Raw genomic sequence first — 13,456 nt, forward strand, 5'->3', positions numbered from 1 at the left:
GTGGGGATCTAGGCTGTCTGTCTCGGGGAATAGACCAAGGTGAGGAAACTTACCCATGCGCTGGACTGTATATACTGCGGGCCAGGCTGTGCTGAGTCCGTGGGTGGCTTCTTTTCTATCCCCGCTCCAACATCATCCACACACCTATTCCCATCATCAGAACACTAAAAAAACTATCCCATCACCATGAATTGTCAAGTATGAACTTCTCAAAAAGCAAGTTTACCCAACACATAGTTCAAAGTTTTCATTACGCCTTAATAACCAAAGGCAAATAGCTCATTCATAATCCATGAATGCATCACCTCAATCTATCTACCAAAATAAACACAAAGAAATAGAAACATACATAGTTAGTCGTTATCTTATTTCTCGGGAGACATGACTATGGGGCCCACCCACCGCAACCTCTCGCAACCATATCCTCTCCCCGTGACATATTGATGTCTACTACACAACCTTCTTCTTGTAGACATTGTTGGGCCTCCAAGTGCAGAGGTTTGTAGGACAGTAGCAAATTTCCCTCAAGTGGATGACCTAAGGTTTATCAATCCGTAGGAGGCGTAGGATGAAGATGGTCTCTCTCAAGCAACCCTGCAACCAAATAACAAAGAGTCTCTTGTGTCCCCAACACACCCAATACAATGGTAAATTGTATAGGTGCACTAGTTCGGCGAAGAGATGGCGATGCAAGTGGTATATGGATAGTAGATAAAGGTATTTGTAATCTGAAAATAAAAAAACAGCAAGGTAACTAATGATAAACGTGAGCGTAAATGGTATTGCAATGCGTTGAAACAAGGCCTAGGGTTCATACTTTCACTAGTGCAAGTCCCCTCTACAATACTAACATAATTGGATCACATAACTATCCCTCAACATGCAACAAAGAGTCACTCCAAAGTCACTAATAGCGGAGAACGAACGAAGATATTATGGTATGGTACGAAACCACCTCAAAGTTATTCTTTCCAATCAATCCGTTGGGCTATTCCTATAAGTGTCACAAACAGCCCTAGAGTTCATACTAGAATAACACCTTAAGACACAAATCAGCCAAAACCCAAATGTCACCTAGATACTCCAATGTCACCTCAAGTATCGGTGGGTATGATTATATGATATGCATCAAACAATCTCAGATTCATCTATTCAACCAACACAAAGGACCTCAAAGAGTGCCCCAAAGTTTCTACCATAGAATCACGACGAAAACGTGTGCCAACCCCTATGCATAGGTTCATGGGCGAAACCCGCAAGTTGATCACCAGAACATACATCAAGTGAATCACGTGATATCCCATTGTCACCATAGATATCCACGGCAAGACATACATCAAGTGTTCTCAATTCTTTAAAGACTCAATCCAATAAGATAACTTCAAAGGGGAAACTCAATTCATTACAAGAGAGTAGAGGGGGGGGGGAAGAAACATCATAGGATCCGAATATAATAGAAAAGCTTGCGATACATCAAGATCGTATCACCTCAAGAACACGAGAGAGAGAGAGAGAGATCAAACACATAGCTACTGGTACATACCCTCAGCCCTGAGGGAGAACTAGTCCCTCCTCTTCATGGAGAGCACCGAGACGATGAAGATGGCCACCGGAGAGGGATTGCCCCCTCCGGCAGGGTGCCGGAACGGGTCTAGATTGGCTTTCGGTGGCTACGGAGACTTCTGGAGGTGGAACTCCCGATCTATTGTCTGTTTTGGAAGTTTTAGGATATGTAGGTATATATGGGTGAAAGAAGCACGTCGGTGGACCGAAGGGGGGGCCACGAGGCAGGGGGCGCGCCCTAGGGGGGTGGGCGCGCCCCCACCCTCATGGGCACCTCCCTTCTTTCTTGACGTGCACTCCAAGCTTTTCCGGTAGCTTTCCTTCCAAAAATAACTTCTCTAGTTGATTTCGTTCTGTTTCGACTTCGTTTGATATTCCTTTTCTTTGAAACACTGAAATAGGCAGCAATTCTGGCCGGGCCTCCGGTTAATAGGTTAGTCCCAAAAATAATATAAAAGTGGATAATAAAGCCCAATATTTCCCAAAACAGTAGATAACATAGCATGGAGCAATCAAAAATTATAGATACATCAGAGACGTATCAAGCGTCCCCAAGCTTAATTCCTGCTCGTCCTCGAGTAGGTAAATGATAAAAATAGAAATTTTGATGCGGAGTGCTACTTGGCATAATTTCAATGTAGTTCTTCTTAATTGTGGTATGTTCAGATCTGAAAGATTCAAGACAAAAGTTCATATTGACATAAAAATGATAATACTTCAAGCATACTAGCTAAGAAATTATGTCTTCTCAAAATAACATGGCCAAAGAAAGTTCATCCCTACAAAATCATATAGTTTAGTCATGTTTAATTTTCGTCACACAAGAATGCTCTCATCATGCACAACCCCGATGACAAGCCAAGCAATTGTTTCATACTTTAGTAATCTCAAACCTATAAACTTTCACGCAATACATGAGCGCGAGCCATGAATATAGCACTATGGGTGGAATAGAATAATGAGGGGGTTATGTGGAGAAGACAAAAAGGGAGAAAGTGTCACATCAATGAGGCTAATCAATGGGCTATGGAGATGCCCACCGATTGATGTTAATGCAAGGAGTAGGGATTGCCATGCAACGGATGCACTAGAGCTATAAATGTATGAAAGCTCAACAAAAGAAACTAGTGGGTGTGCATTCAACTTGCTTGCTCACGAAGACCTAGGGCACTTGAGGAGGCCCATTGTTGGAATATACAAGCCAAGTTCTATAATGAAAATTCCCACTAGTATATGAAAGTGACAAAACAAGAGACTCTCTACTATGAAGATCATGGTGCTACTTTGAAGCACAAGTGTGGCAAAGGATAGTAGCATTGTCCCTTCTCTCTTTTTCTCTCATTTTTTGGGCCTTCTCTTTTTTGATGGCCTTTCTCTTTTTTGGGCCTTCTATTTTTTTATGGCCTTTCTCTCTCTCTCTCTCTTTTTATTCCTCACTTGGGACAATGCTCTAATAATGATGATCATCACACTTCTATTTATTTACAACTCAATGATTACAACTCGATGCTAGAACAAAGATGACTCTGTATGAATGCCTCCGGCGGTGTACCGGGATATGCAATGAATCAAGAGTGACATGTATGAAAGAATTATGAACGGTGGCTTTGCTACAAATACTATGTCAACTACATGATCATGCTAAGCAATATGACAATGATGAATGTGTCATGATGAACGGAATGATGGAAAGTTGCATGGCAATATATCTCGGAATGGCTATGGAAATGCCATAATAGGTAGGTATGGTGGCTGTTTTGAGGAAGATATAAGGAGGTTTATGTGTGACAGAGCGTATCATATCACGGGGTTTGGATGCACCGGCGAAGTTTGCACCAACTCTTAATGTGATAAAGGGCAATGCACGGTACCGAAGAGGCTAGCAAGGATGCAAGGGTGAGAGTGGTATAATCCATGTACTCAACATTAGTCATAAAGAACTCACATACTTATTGCAAAAATCTACAAGTCATCAAAAACCTCGGTACTACGCGCATGCTCCTAGGGGGTATAGATTGGTAGGAAAAGACCATTGCTCGTCCCTAAGGAGGACAATCAAATAACACCTCATGTTTCAAATTTGTTACACAACGTTTACCATACGTGCATGCTATGGGACTTGCAAACTTCAACACAAGAATTTCTCAAATTCACAACTACTCAACTAGCATGACTTTGATATTATTACCTCCATATCTCAAAACAATCATCAAGCCTCAAACTTCTCTTAGTATTCAATACTCTATATGAAAGTTTTTACTAATCTTGTATACCTAGCATATTAGGATTTTAAGCAAATTACCATGCTGTTTAAGACTATCAAAATAATCTAAGTGAAGCATGAGAGTTCATCTATTTCTTCAAAATAAAACTACCACCATGCTCTAAAAGATATAAGTGAAGCACTAGAGAAAATGACAAACTACTCCGAAAGATATAAGTGAAGATCAATGAGTAGTCGAATAATTATGCAACTATGTGAAGACTCTCTAACATTTAATAATTTCAGATCTTGGTATTGTATTCAAACAGCAAGCAAATCAAAATAAAATGACATTCTAAGAATGGCAAACATCATGTGAAGAAGCAAAAACTTAGTATCAACCGAAACTAACCGATAATTGTTGAAGAAGAAAGGTAGGATGCCAACCGGGGCATTCCCAAGCTTAGGTGCTTGAGACTTCTTGAAATATTATCTTGGGGTGCCTTGGGAATCCCCAAGCTTGAGCTTTTGTGTCTCCTCAATTCCTCTCATATCAAGGTCTCCCTAAATCTCAAAAGCTTCATCCACACAAAACTCAACAAGGACTCGTGAGATAAATTAGTATAAACCATTGCCAAAACCTTATCATACTCTACTGTAGAAAATCACTAAAATTATTATTCAAAATTGCATACTAAATGCCTCTGCATATTTAATAGTCCTATCCTCAAATAGAATCATTAAAGAAGCAAACATGTGCAAACAATGCAAACATAACAGCAATCTGCCTAAACAGGATAGTCTGTAAAGAATGCTGCAACATCCATACTTCCGTAGCTCCAAAAATTATGAAAGAAAATTCCCACTGTAGTAAATTTATCAGATATTAATATGCAAAAGGTTTCAACATTTTATCACATTCTGAATTTTCTAGGGAATTATTGCAACAGCGGTAAACTTTCTGTTTTCAAACAGCAACATGTATACTTGTAACATAGGCATAGTAAAGGCTATCTATGCCACTTTTATTGAAATAAAAGATGCAAAACATTGTTCTAAATAACAGCAAGCAAATCCTAACAAAATAAATTGACGCTCCAAGCAAAACACATATCATGTGGTGAATAAAAATATAGCTCCAAGTAAAGTTACCGATGAACGAAGACGAAAGAGGGGATGCCTTCCGGGGCATCCCCAAGCTTAGGCTTTTGTTTGTCCTTGAATATTACCTTCGGGTGCCTTAGGAATACCCAAGATTAGGCTCTTGCCACTCCTTATTCCATAGTCCATCGAATCCTTACCCAAAACTTGAAACTCCACAACACAAAACTTAACAGAAAACTCGTAAGCTCCGTTAGTATAAGAAAATAAATCACCACTTCAAGACACTGTAATGAACTCATTCTTTATTTATATTGGTGTTAAACCTACTGTATTACAACTTATCTATGGTTCATACCCTCCGATACTGCTCATAGATTCATCAAAATAAGCAAACAACACATCGAAAACAGAATCTGTCAAAAACAGAACAGTCTGTAGTAATCTGGATCAAACGTATACTTCTGGAACGTAAAAAATTCTAAAATAAGTTGCTGGACCTGAGGAATTTATCTATTAATCATCTGAAAAAAGAATTAACTAAATATCACTTTCCAAATAAAAATGGCAGCAATTCTCGTGAGCGCTAAAGTTTCTGTTTTTTACAGCATGATCAACAAGACTTTCCCCAAGTCTTCCCAAAGGTTCTACTTGGCACAAATACTAATTAAAAGCATAAAACCACATCTAAACATAGGCTAGATGAATTATTTATTACTAAACATTAACAAAAAGCAAGGAATAAAAATAAAGTTGGGTTGCCTTCCAACAAGCGCTATCGTTTAACGCCCCTAGCTAGGCATGATGATTTCAATGATGCTCACGTAAAGGATAAGAATTGTAACGTAAAGAGAGCATCTTGAAGAATATGACTAGCACATTTAAGTCTAACCCACTTCCTATGCATAGGGATTTTGTGAGCAAACAACTTGTGGGAACAAGAATCAACTTGCATAGGAAGGTAAAACAAGCATAACCTCAAAACTTTAAGCACATAGAGAGGAAACTTGATATTATTGCAATTCCTACAAGCATATATTCCTCCCTCATAATAACTTTTAGTAGCATCATAAATGAATTCAACAATATAACCAGTACCTAAAGCATTCTTTTCATGATCTACAAGCATAGAAAATTTACTACTCTCCACACAAGCAAAATTCTTCTCATGAATAATAGTGGGAGCAAACTCAACAAAATAACTATCATGTGATTGAAAATTAAGATCAAGATGAAAAGTTTCATGGTTATCATTATTATTTAAAGCATACATGTCATCACAATAATCATCATAGATAGGAGGCATGCTTTCATCATAATAAATTTGCTCATCAAAACTTGGGGGACAAAAAATATCATCTTCATCAAACATAGCTTCCCCAAGCTTGTGGCTTTGCATATCATTAGCATCATGGATATTCAAGGAATTCATACTAACAACATTGCAATCATGCTCATCATTCAAATATTTAGTGCCAAACATTTTATAGATTTCTTCTTCTAGCACTTGAGCACAATTATCCTTTCCATCACACTCATGAAAGATATTAAAAAGGTGAAGCGTATGAGACAAACTCAATTCCTAGTTTTCTTTTATAAACTAGACTAGTGATAAAACAAGAAACTAAAAGACTCGATTGCAAGATCTAAAGATATACCTTCAAGCGCTAACCTCCCTAGCAACGGCGCCAGAAAAGAGCTTGATGTCTACTACACAACCTTCTTCTTGTAGACGTTGTCGGGCCTCCAAGTGCGGAGGTTTGTAGGACAGTAGCAAATTTCCCTCAAGTGGATGACCTAAGGTTTATCAATCCGTAGAAGGCGTAGGATGAAGATGGTCTCTCTCAAGCAACCCTGCAACCAAATAACAAAGAGTCTCTTGTGTCCCCAACACACCCAATACAATGGTAAATTGTATAGGTGCACTAGTTCGGCGAAGAGATGGTGATACAAGTGGTATATAGATAGTAGATAAAGGTATTTGTAATCTGAAAATATAAAAACAGCAAGGTAACTAATGATAAAAGTGAGCGTAAACAGTATTGCAATGCGTTGAAACAAGGCCTAGAGTTCGTACTTTCACTAGTGCAAGTCCCCTCAACAATACTAACATAATTGGATCACATAACTATCCCTCAACATGCAACAAAGAGTCACTCCAAAGTCACTAATAGCGGAGAACGAACGAAGAGATTATGGTAGGGTACGAAACCACCTCAAAGTTATTCTTTCCAATCAATCCGTTGGGCTATTCCTATAAATGTCACAAACAGCCCTAGAGTTCGTACTAGAATAACACCTTAAGACACAAATCAACCAAAACCCTAATGTCACCTAGATACTCCAATGTCACCTCAAGTATCCGTGGGTATGATTATACGATATGCATCACAGAATCTCAGATTCATCTATTCAACCAACACAAAGGACCTCAAAGAGTGCCCCAAAGTTTCTACCAGAGAATCACGACGAAAACGTGTGCCAACCCCTATGCATAGGTTCATGGGCGGAACCCGCAAGTTGATCACCAAAACATACATAGAGTGAATCACGTGATATCCCATTGCCACCACAGATATCCATGGCAAGACATACATCAAGTGTTCTCAAATCTTTAAAGACTCAATCCGATAAGATAACTTCAAAGCGGAAACTGAATTCATTACAAGAGAGTAGAGGGGGGAAGAAACATCATAGGATCCGAATATAATAGAAAAGCTTGCGATACATCAAGATCGTATCACCTCAAGAACATGAGAGAGAGAGAGAGAGATCAAACACATAGCTACTGGTACATACCCTCAGCCCCAAGGGAGAACTACTCCCTCCTCGTCATGGAGAGCATCGGTATGATGAAGATGGCCACCGGAGAGGGATTGCCCCCTCCGGCAGGGTGCCGGAACGGGTCTAGATTGGCTTTCAGTGGCTACGGAGGCTTCTGGCGGCGGAACTCCCGATCTATTGTCTGTTTTGGAAGTTTTACGATACATAGGTATATACGGGTGAAAGAAGCACGTCGGTGGACCGAAGGGGGGGCCACAAGGTAGGGGGGCGCGCCCTAGGGGGGTGGGCGCCCCCACCCTCTTGGGCACCCCCCTTCTCTCCTGACATGCACTCCAAGCTTTTCCGGTAGCTTTCCTTCCAAAAATAACTTCTCTAGTTGATTTCGTTCCGTTTTGACTCTGTTTGATATTCCTTTTCTTCGAAACACTGAAATAGGTAAAAACGGCAATTCTGGGCTGGGCCTCCGGTTAATAGGTTAGTCCCAAAAATAATATAAAAGTGGATAATAAAGCCCAATATTGCCCAAAACAGTAGATAACATAGCATCGAGCAATCAAAAAATATAGATACGTTGGAGACGTATCACATATTCTTGCACACATGTTCCCTATGGGGCCGCACTCTTACGTATTACCGGGGGGGAGTGGGGTGGGGGCAGATGGACGAGCATAGTCGGCTCGAACCCAATTATCCTGCGCTTGGGAAAAATACTCACAAAAATATGAACTTCATAGACACCTTTTAATTTATTTCATGGAGTTAGTTAGTAATTACTTTCCGACTTAAATACATCTAAAAAAGAAGGAATGCATACAATATCTCATTGGCATAATACACTTCACTACCAAAAATAGAATAAAGTAAGTGACCCTAATGAAAGAGAGTGTCTCTATAGAAACACAAATAGTCATAAGTCTATGTAAGTGTGGTTACGTCATACAAGCATGCACATTGTTGTTTATGTTAATGTTTTATCATACAAGTCTATGTTAATTTTTTGTGTTAATGTTTTATCAATCATGTTTCATTAACCCATATGGATTTGACCCATATCCCTCCAAACTATATGCCAAAGAGGAATATAAAATATGTCCCATTCACGACATTATAGGTAGAAATGGCATCTTCCAGCTACTCAGAGTCGATGTATGCAAAAGTTTGATAAATGGAGAATTGAACACCTTCAATCTTTCCAATCCTATGAAACTCTTCATCTCCCTCCTGCTCTGAAATAGATGAACTAAATCCCCCAACACATAGGTTCCTAATAGATCTATCATGTAGAATCCAATCAAAGAACAAATGCCATAAGAAGGCATACTATTTCTATAATGAAATAGATGAATAAAATCCTCATACAAGTAGTCCTAGCAACAAAACAACGAGATAGCTATGAATGGTCTAAATTAAAGTGAAATAGATCAAAGATAAAATACACTTCATATTTATATCAAATCACAACCTGAATAACTGCAAATTGTGTCACTTGTGCACCATTCATTAAAGAACTTTAGCACATGAATGGAGCTATTTCACTCAAGAAATAAATAACTATGACTAACCAAGGTTTATTGTGTGTTAGTACATCATTCATTATTAGTACATCATTCAAACTTAAATCAGAGCCTACCATAGTTACTAGATAATTTATGCATCCCGTATATGTTGTGAGTGGGGCAGGGATGGCTTTGCGTGTGGGTGGGCCATCTGATTATGCCACCTTGAGAAAAATAATCCCAAAAACATGGCCTTCATATACACCTTCAAATTTATTTCAAGGAGTTGGTTAGTAATAACTTTCTCTCTTAAAAACGTCTCAAAAGAAGGAATGCATACATTATCTCATTGGCATAATATACTTCACTACCACAAATAGAAATAATGTAAATGACCCTAATAAAAGAAAGTGTCTCTAACACAACGCAAATAATCATAAGTTTATGTATATGTGGTTCGTGCTTCTGCCCTTCCGTCCCGACCCTAATAAAAGAAAGTATCTCTACCACAACACAAATGACCACAATATACTTCACTACCACAACACTTACTTCAACACTGATAAATGGACTCGTGCTTCTGCCCATTCATCCTGACTTTGCCCCTGAAGTTGCAAACAATTACCCACCACTCCCATCCATAAGTGGAAGAAAACGATTCACTAAAGATCCGATGAAAAAAAGAGCTGCCCGACCTGACCCTTGTTCTCCAATCCCGGAAATAATTTGCTGTAGGTCCGGGAAAAACAATCTATAAGTGGTAGAAAATGATTCGCTAAATATCAAGGTTAAAAATAAGCTGCCCGACCCGGATGTAGACCCTCAATGCCTGCCCTTACATGGTAAGGGTCGATGCCAGCAACCAGCCTCACCCTTTTGGCTTCTCTTGGATCAAGCGCACTATGAGCAGAATGTCTAGACAACAAAGATGAGCCAACTTCAGGTGCTGGTAGGATACCAACAGTGATTAACATTGCACCATAGTCCAAGTATCTTCCTCTTCCATGTCGAGGATCATAACCTTGTGATGTGCCATCACTACTGCAAAAAGCACTAAAATAATCATGTGCCTCATGTGGACTATCATTGTACATCTCTGATCTAGGGATCCCAACAAGCGTTGTTAGGTTATAAAGCCCACTGCTGGGGGAAAGAACATGAATCTTTGTATTATTGATAAGACGCCCATCAAGAAGGTTCTTAGCATTAGAAGATCCTTCAATTGTTGCAAACTCCACAAAAGCATACCGCCTTTCTGGAAAAACTTTGATGTTTGTAACCACACCATGTGCTACCATAGCCTGCCTTAGTGCCTCCTCATTACCTTTATGGGTATTGGGTAAATCCACCCACAGAACATTGGTAGGATTTTTTGCCTCTCTCATTCGTACTGCAACAGAACCCTGACAAACAGAACATGAAATGACAATAAGTAACCCGCTGATAAAAGAGGACAATACAACAACAAGAACCAAGAGAAGTAAATAGTAGTACCTTTGCATGTCCAACTCCCATTTCACCTAGTGGCAATGATCCTCTACCGTTGAAGTTGCCTCCTTCCCACTATTCCTATCAAAATCAGTACCAATGACTAAGTAATAAGGCAACATCCCTTGAAAAATTACAGCTTAGAAACACTTCACAGACCCACTCAACAATAATAGATGCATACCGCTCTTCCTCTGGACCTCCAGAAATCAACACATAATTCCTTGCCCCCTAAATCTGTCCCATTAAGGGCTCTATGATAAAAAAATGGCAACTTCCAGCTTCTCAAAGTCAGTGTATGAAGAAGTTTGATCATGGGAGAATGCAACACCTTGAATCTTTCCAAACTTTTGAAACTCCACCTCTACCTCCTACTTTGAGATAGACGGACTAATTCCTCCAACCCATAGGTTCCTAACAGCTATAGCTAGTAAAAACCAACCAACAAACACCACTAAACATCATGAGGGCATAAATCTTTATACAACACCATCATAACAATTTCACCCTAGAACAAGGAACAATAACCAATCTAGGAGTATTTCAATACCTACTAATTAAGGATAATGTTCAAAATAGCGGAAGGCCACAACATAGAGCAATGAGCGCTTAAGCGCGCTTGAACATTTTTTCAAAGTTGGCCAGAACTTGACTGTTTTGAATAGTATGCATAGGAAATAGGAAACATTGCACACTGTTAGTTGAAGTAGCATCTAAAATGACCTTCATAACATAATAAATACACATCAGGTTCACACAACAAGAAAACGACAACTAAAATGTAGTTCAGTTCAAATAGACATAGCCAAATGCAGATCATCTTTCTAGTTCTGAAGGAAACAACTCCCGTACAGACCCTACAAATAACATAAATGACATACTGCCATTACTACACAAGCAGGAAAGCAGAAGTAGTTCAAAAATAGCCAAATTCTGGCCAAAATTTTAAAATACGCTTAATCTACCACTTAGGGCCAAAGTGAGGCATTTTTCCATTGCTCAGCGCTTAAGCGTCGCTTAGCAATACTTACTTGAACATTGATAAAGGGATTGGTGTTTCTGCATGTCTGTCAGGACCTTCCTTGCCCCTGAAGTTGCAATCAATTACCCACCACTGCCATCCATAAGTGGTAGGAAATGATTTGCTAAAGATCCGGGAAAAAAGAGCTGCCCGAACTAACTCATGTTCCCTAATCTAGAAAATAATTTGCTAAAGATCCGGACAAAACAATCCATAAGTGGTAGAAAATGATTAGCTAAAGATCAAGGTCTAAAAAAAGCTTCCCGACCCAACCCTTTTTCCCCAATCCGAAAACCGATCTCCCGAAGATCTGATAAAGAATTACCCACCACTGCCATCCGTAAGTGGTAGCAGAGAATGATTCGCTAAAGATCCAGAAAAAGGAGTTGCACGATCCGACCCTTGTTCCCCAATCTGGAAAATGATTTGCTGAAGATCCGGAAAAATGCCAAACCCGATCCTTCTTTCCCTAATCTAGATGACCCACGGTTAGAAAGAAAACATGGACAACCCAACCTCCCTGCACACCGCCGGCGTCTCCCTGGCGGCCACCTCCGCCGAGGAACCCACTGCCACCGCTTCGTGCTAGGTCATTCACCGGTTTTGTTTGAACTTGTTGCATGCTATTGGGTTAAAAATGGAAATGTTTTTATGGACCTGATGGTTGCTCGAACTGGTCGGGTCACCCATCGGGTGTGGGTATGGGTCGTCTGTCAAACCCAGGGGTTGGGTTGTGGGTTGAGCCGACTAGCTATTCGGGCATGGATTTGTCAGAGGTCGGCCCAATGAAGCCTGACCCAGTTGCCAGCCTGACTCAAGGGCCTCGCCCGCCGCCCTCCCATGGACTCGGAGTGCCGCTATCCCCCAGCCAACTATATGCCTCTGCTAGACCACCCCGTCAATGCTGATCCTATGCACCGCCGCTCAAATAATTACGTATATCAGAGCTACTAGAGGCCTGATCGCACACCGCCTAAATAAACTGCAAATCTGAAGCATCGAAGTCCTAATTACCGAAAAATTGACATCACGAACTGTAGCTAGATCCCTGGGGGGGTCCAAGGTGGGAGCGGATCCGCGGGGGAGAAGGAGGGGGTGAGAAGTTACCAGCCAAGTGTACTCGACCCAGATGAACGCGCTCTTGACCTTAGACCCGCGGAGTGCCTCGAGGGCGTCCCAGGACTTAGTGACAGAGCAGAAAAGGACGAACACGTAGTTGCGGGAGCCGACGCATGCGATGACGCAGTCGAGCGCCTCGTGCGGGGCGAAGGCCGCCATGACGTCTTCCTCGCTTCCGTGTGCGGGCATGTTGTCGACCCACAACACGTTCTTCTCGTGTGTGGCCCCTAGCACGGCGGCGGTGGTGCCCAGTGCCGGAGGGCCCCGCGAGCGGCGGGTCCAATTACATCAGCGGCAGTTGGGATCAGGGAAGGGAGAGATTGCCGAGGGCTAGGGTTTGTATGTGGGGATTTGGGCTGTCTGAGATGGGGAACGGAATGGGGTGTGGGGAACCAGCCCGCGGGTCAAACCGTATATACTGTGGGCAGGGTAGGGATGGTTGCATGCCTACGCCGAGCCGTCAGTGGCACCATTTCTATCCCTGCTCCTATATATCATCCAGACATGACACCTATTCCCATCACTGCTCAAAAAAAAGGAAAACATTTCAAAACTGTCGGATGATTTATTTACTTTGTAAACCACATCCGGTGCCGTCCGATCCTACGTGGTTGTGTGACACGAGAGCCTTTGTGTCCCCATGCGAAGCTAGCCCATATATAGTCAAGTTTGTGATTTGAG

The 13,456-nt window shown here is 41.0% G+C and overlaps 1 pseudogene; it reads right to left on the reverse strand.

The window, feature by feature from the left end:
- The window catches only part of LOC147972240 (flowering time control protein FPA-like), a 42,853-nt pseudogene extending 29,919 nt beyond the window's left edge, over positions 1-12,934 (reverse strand).
- Positions 12,935-13,456: the final 522 nt, after the last annotated feature.

The sequence above is a fragment of the Triticum urartu genome, chromosome 5A (genome assembly GCF_056163025.1).
Source record: "Triticum urartu cultivar PI428250 chromosome 5A, HENAU_Tu73, whole genome shotgun sequence".
Lineage (NCBI taxonomy): Eukaryota > Viridiplantae > Streptophyta > Magnoliopsida > Poales > Poaceae > Triticum > Triticum urartu.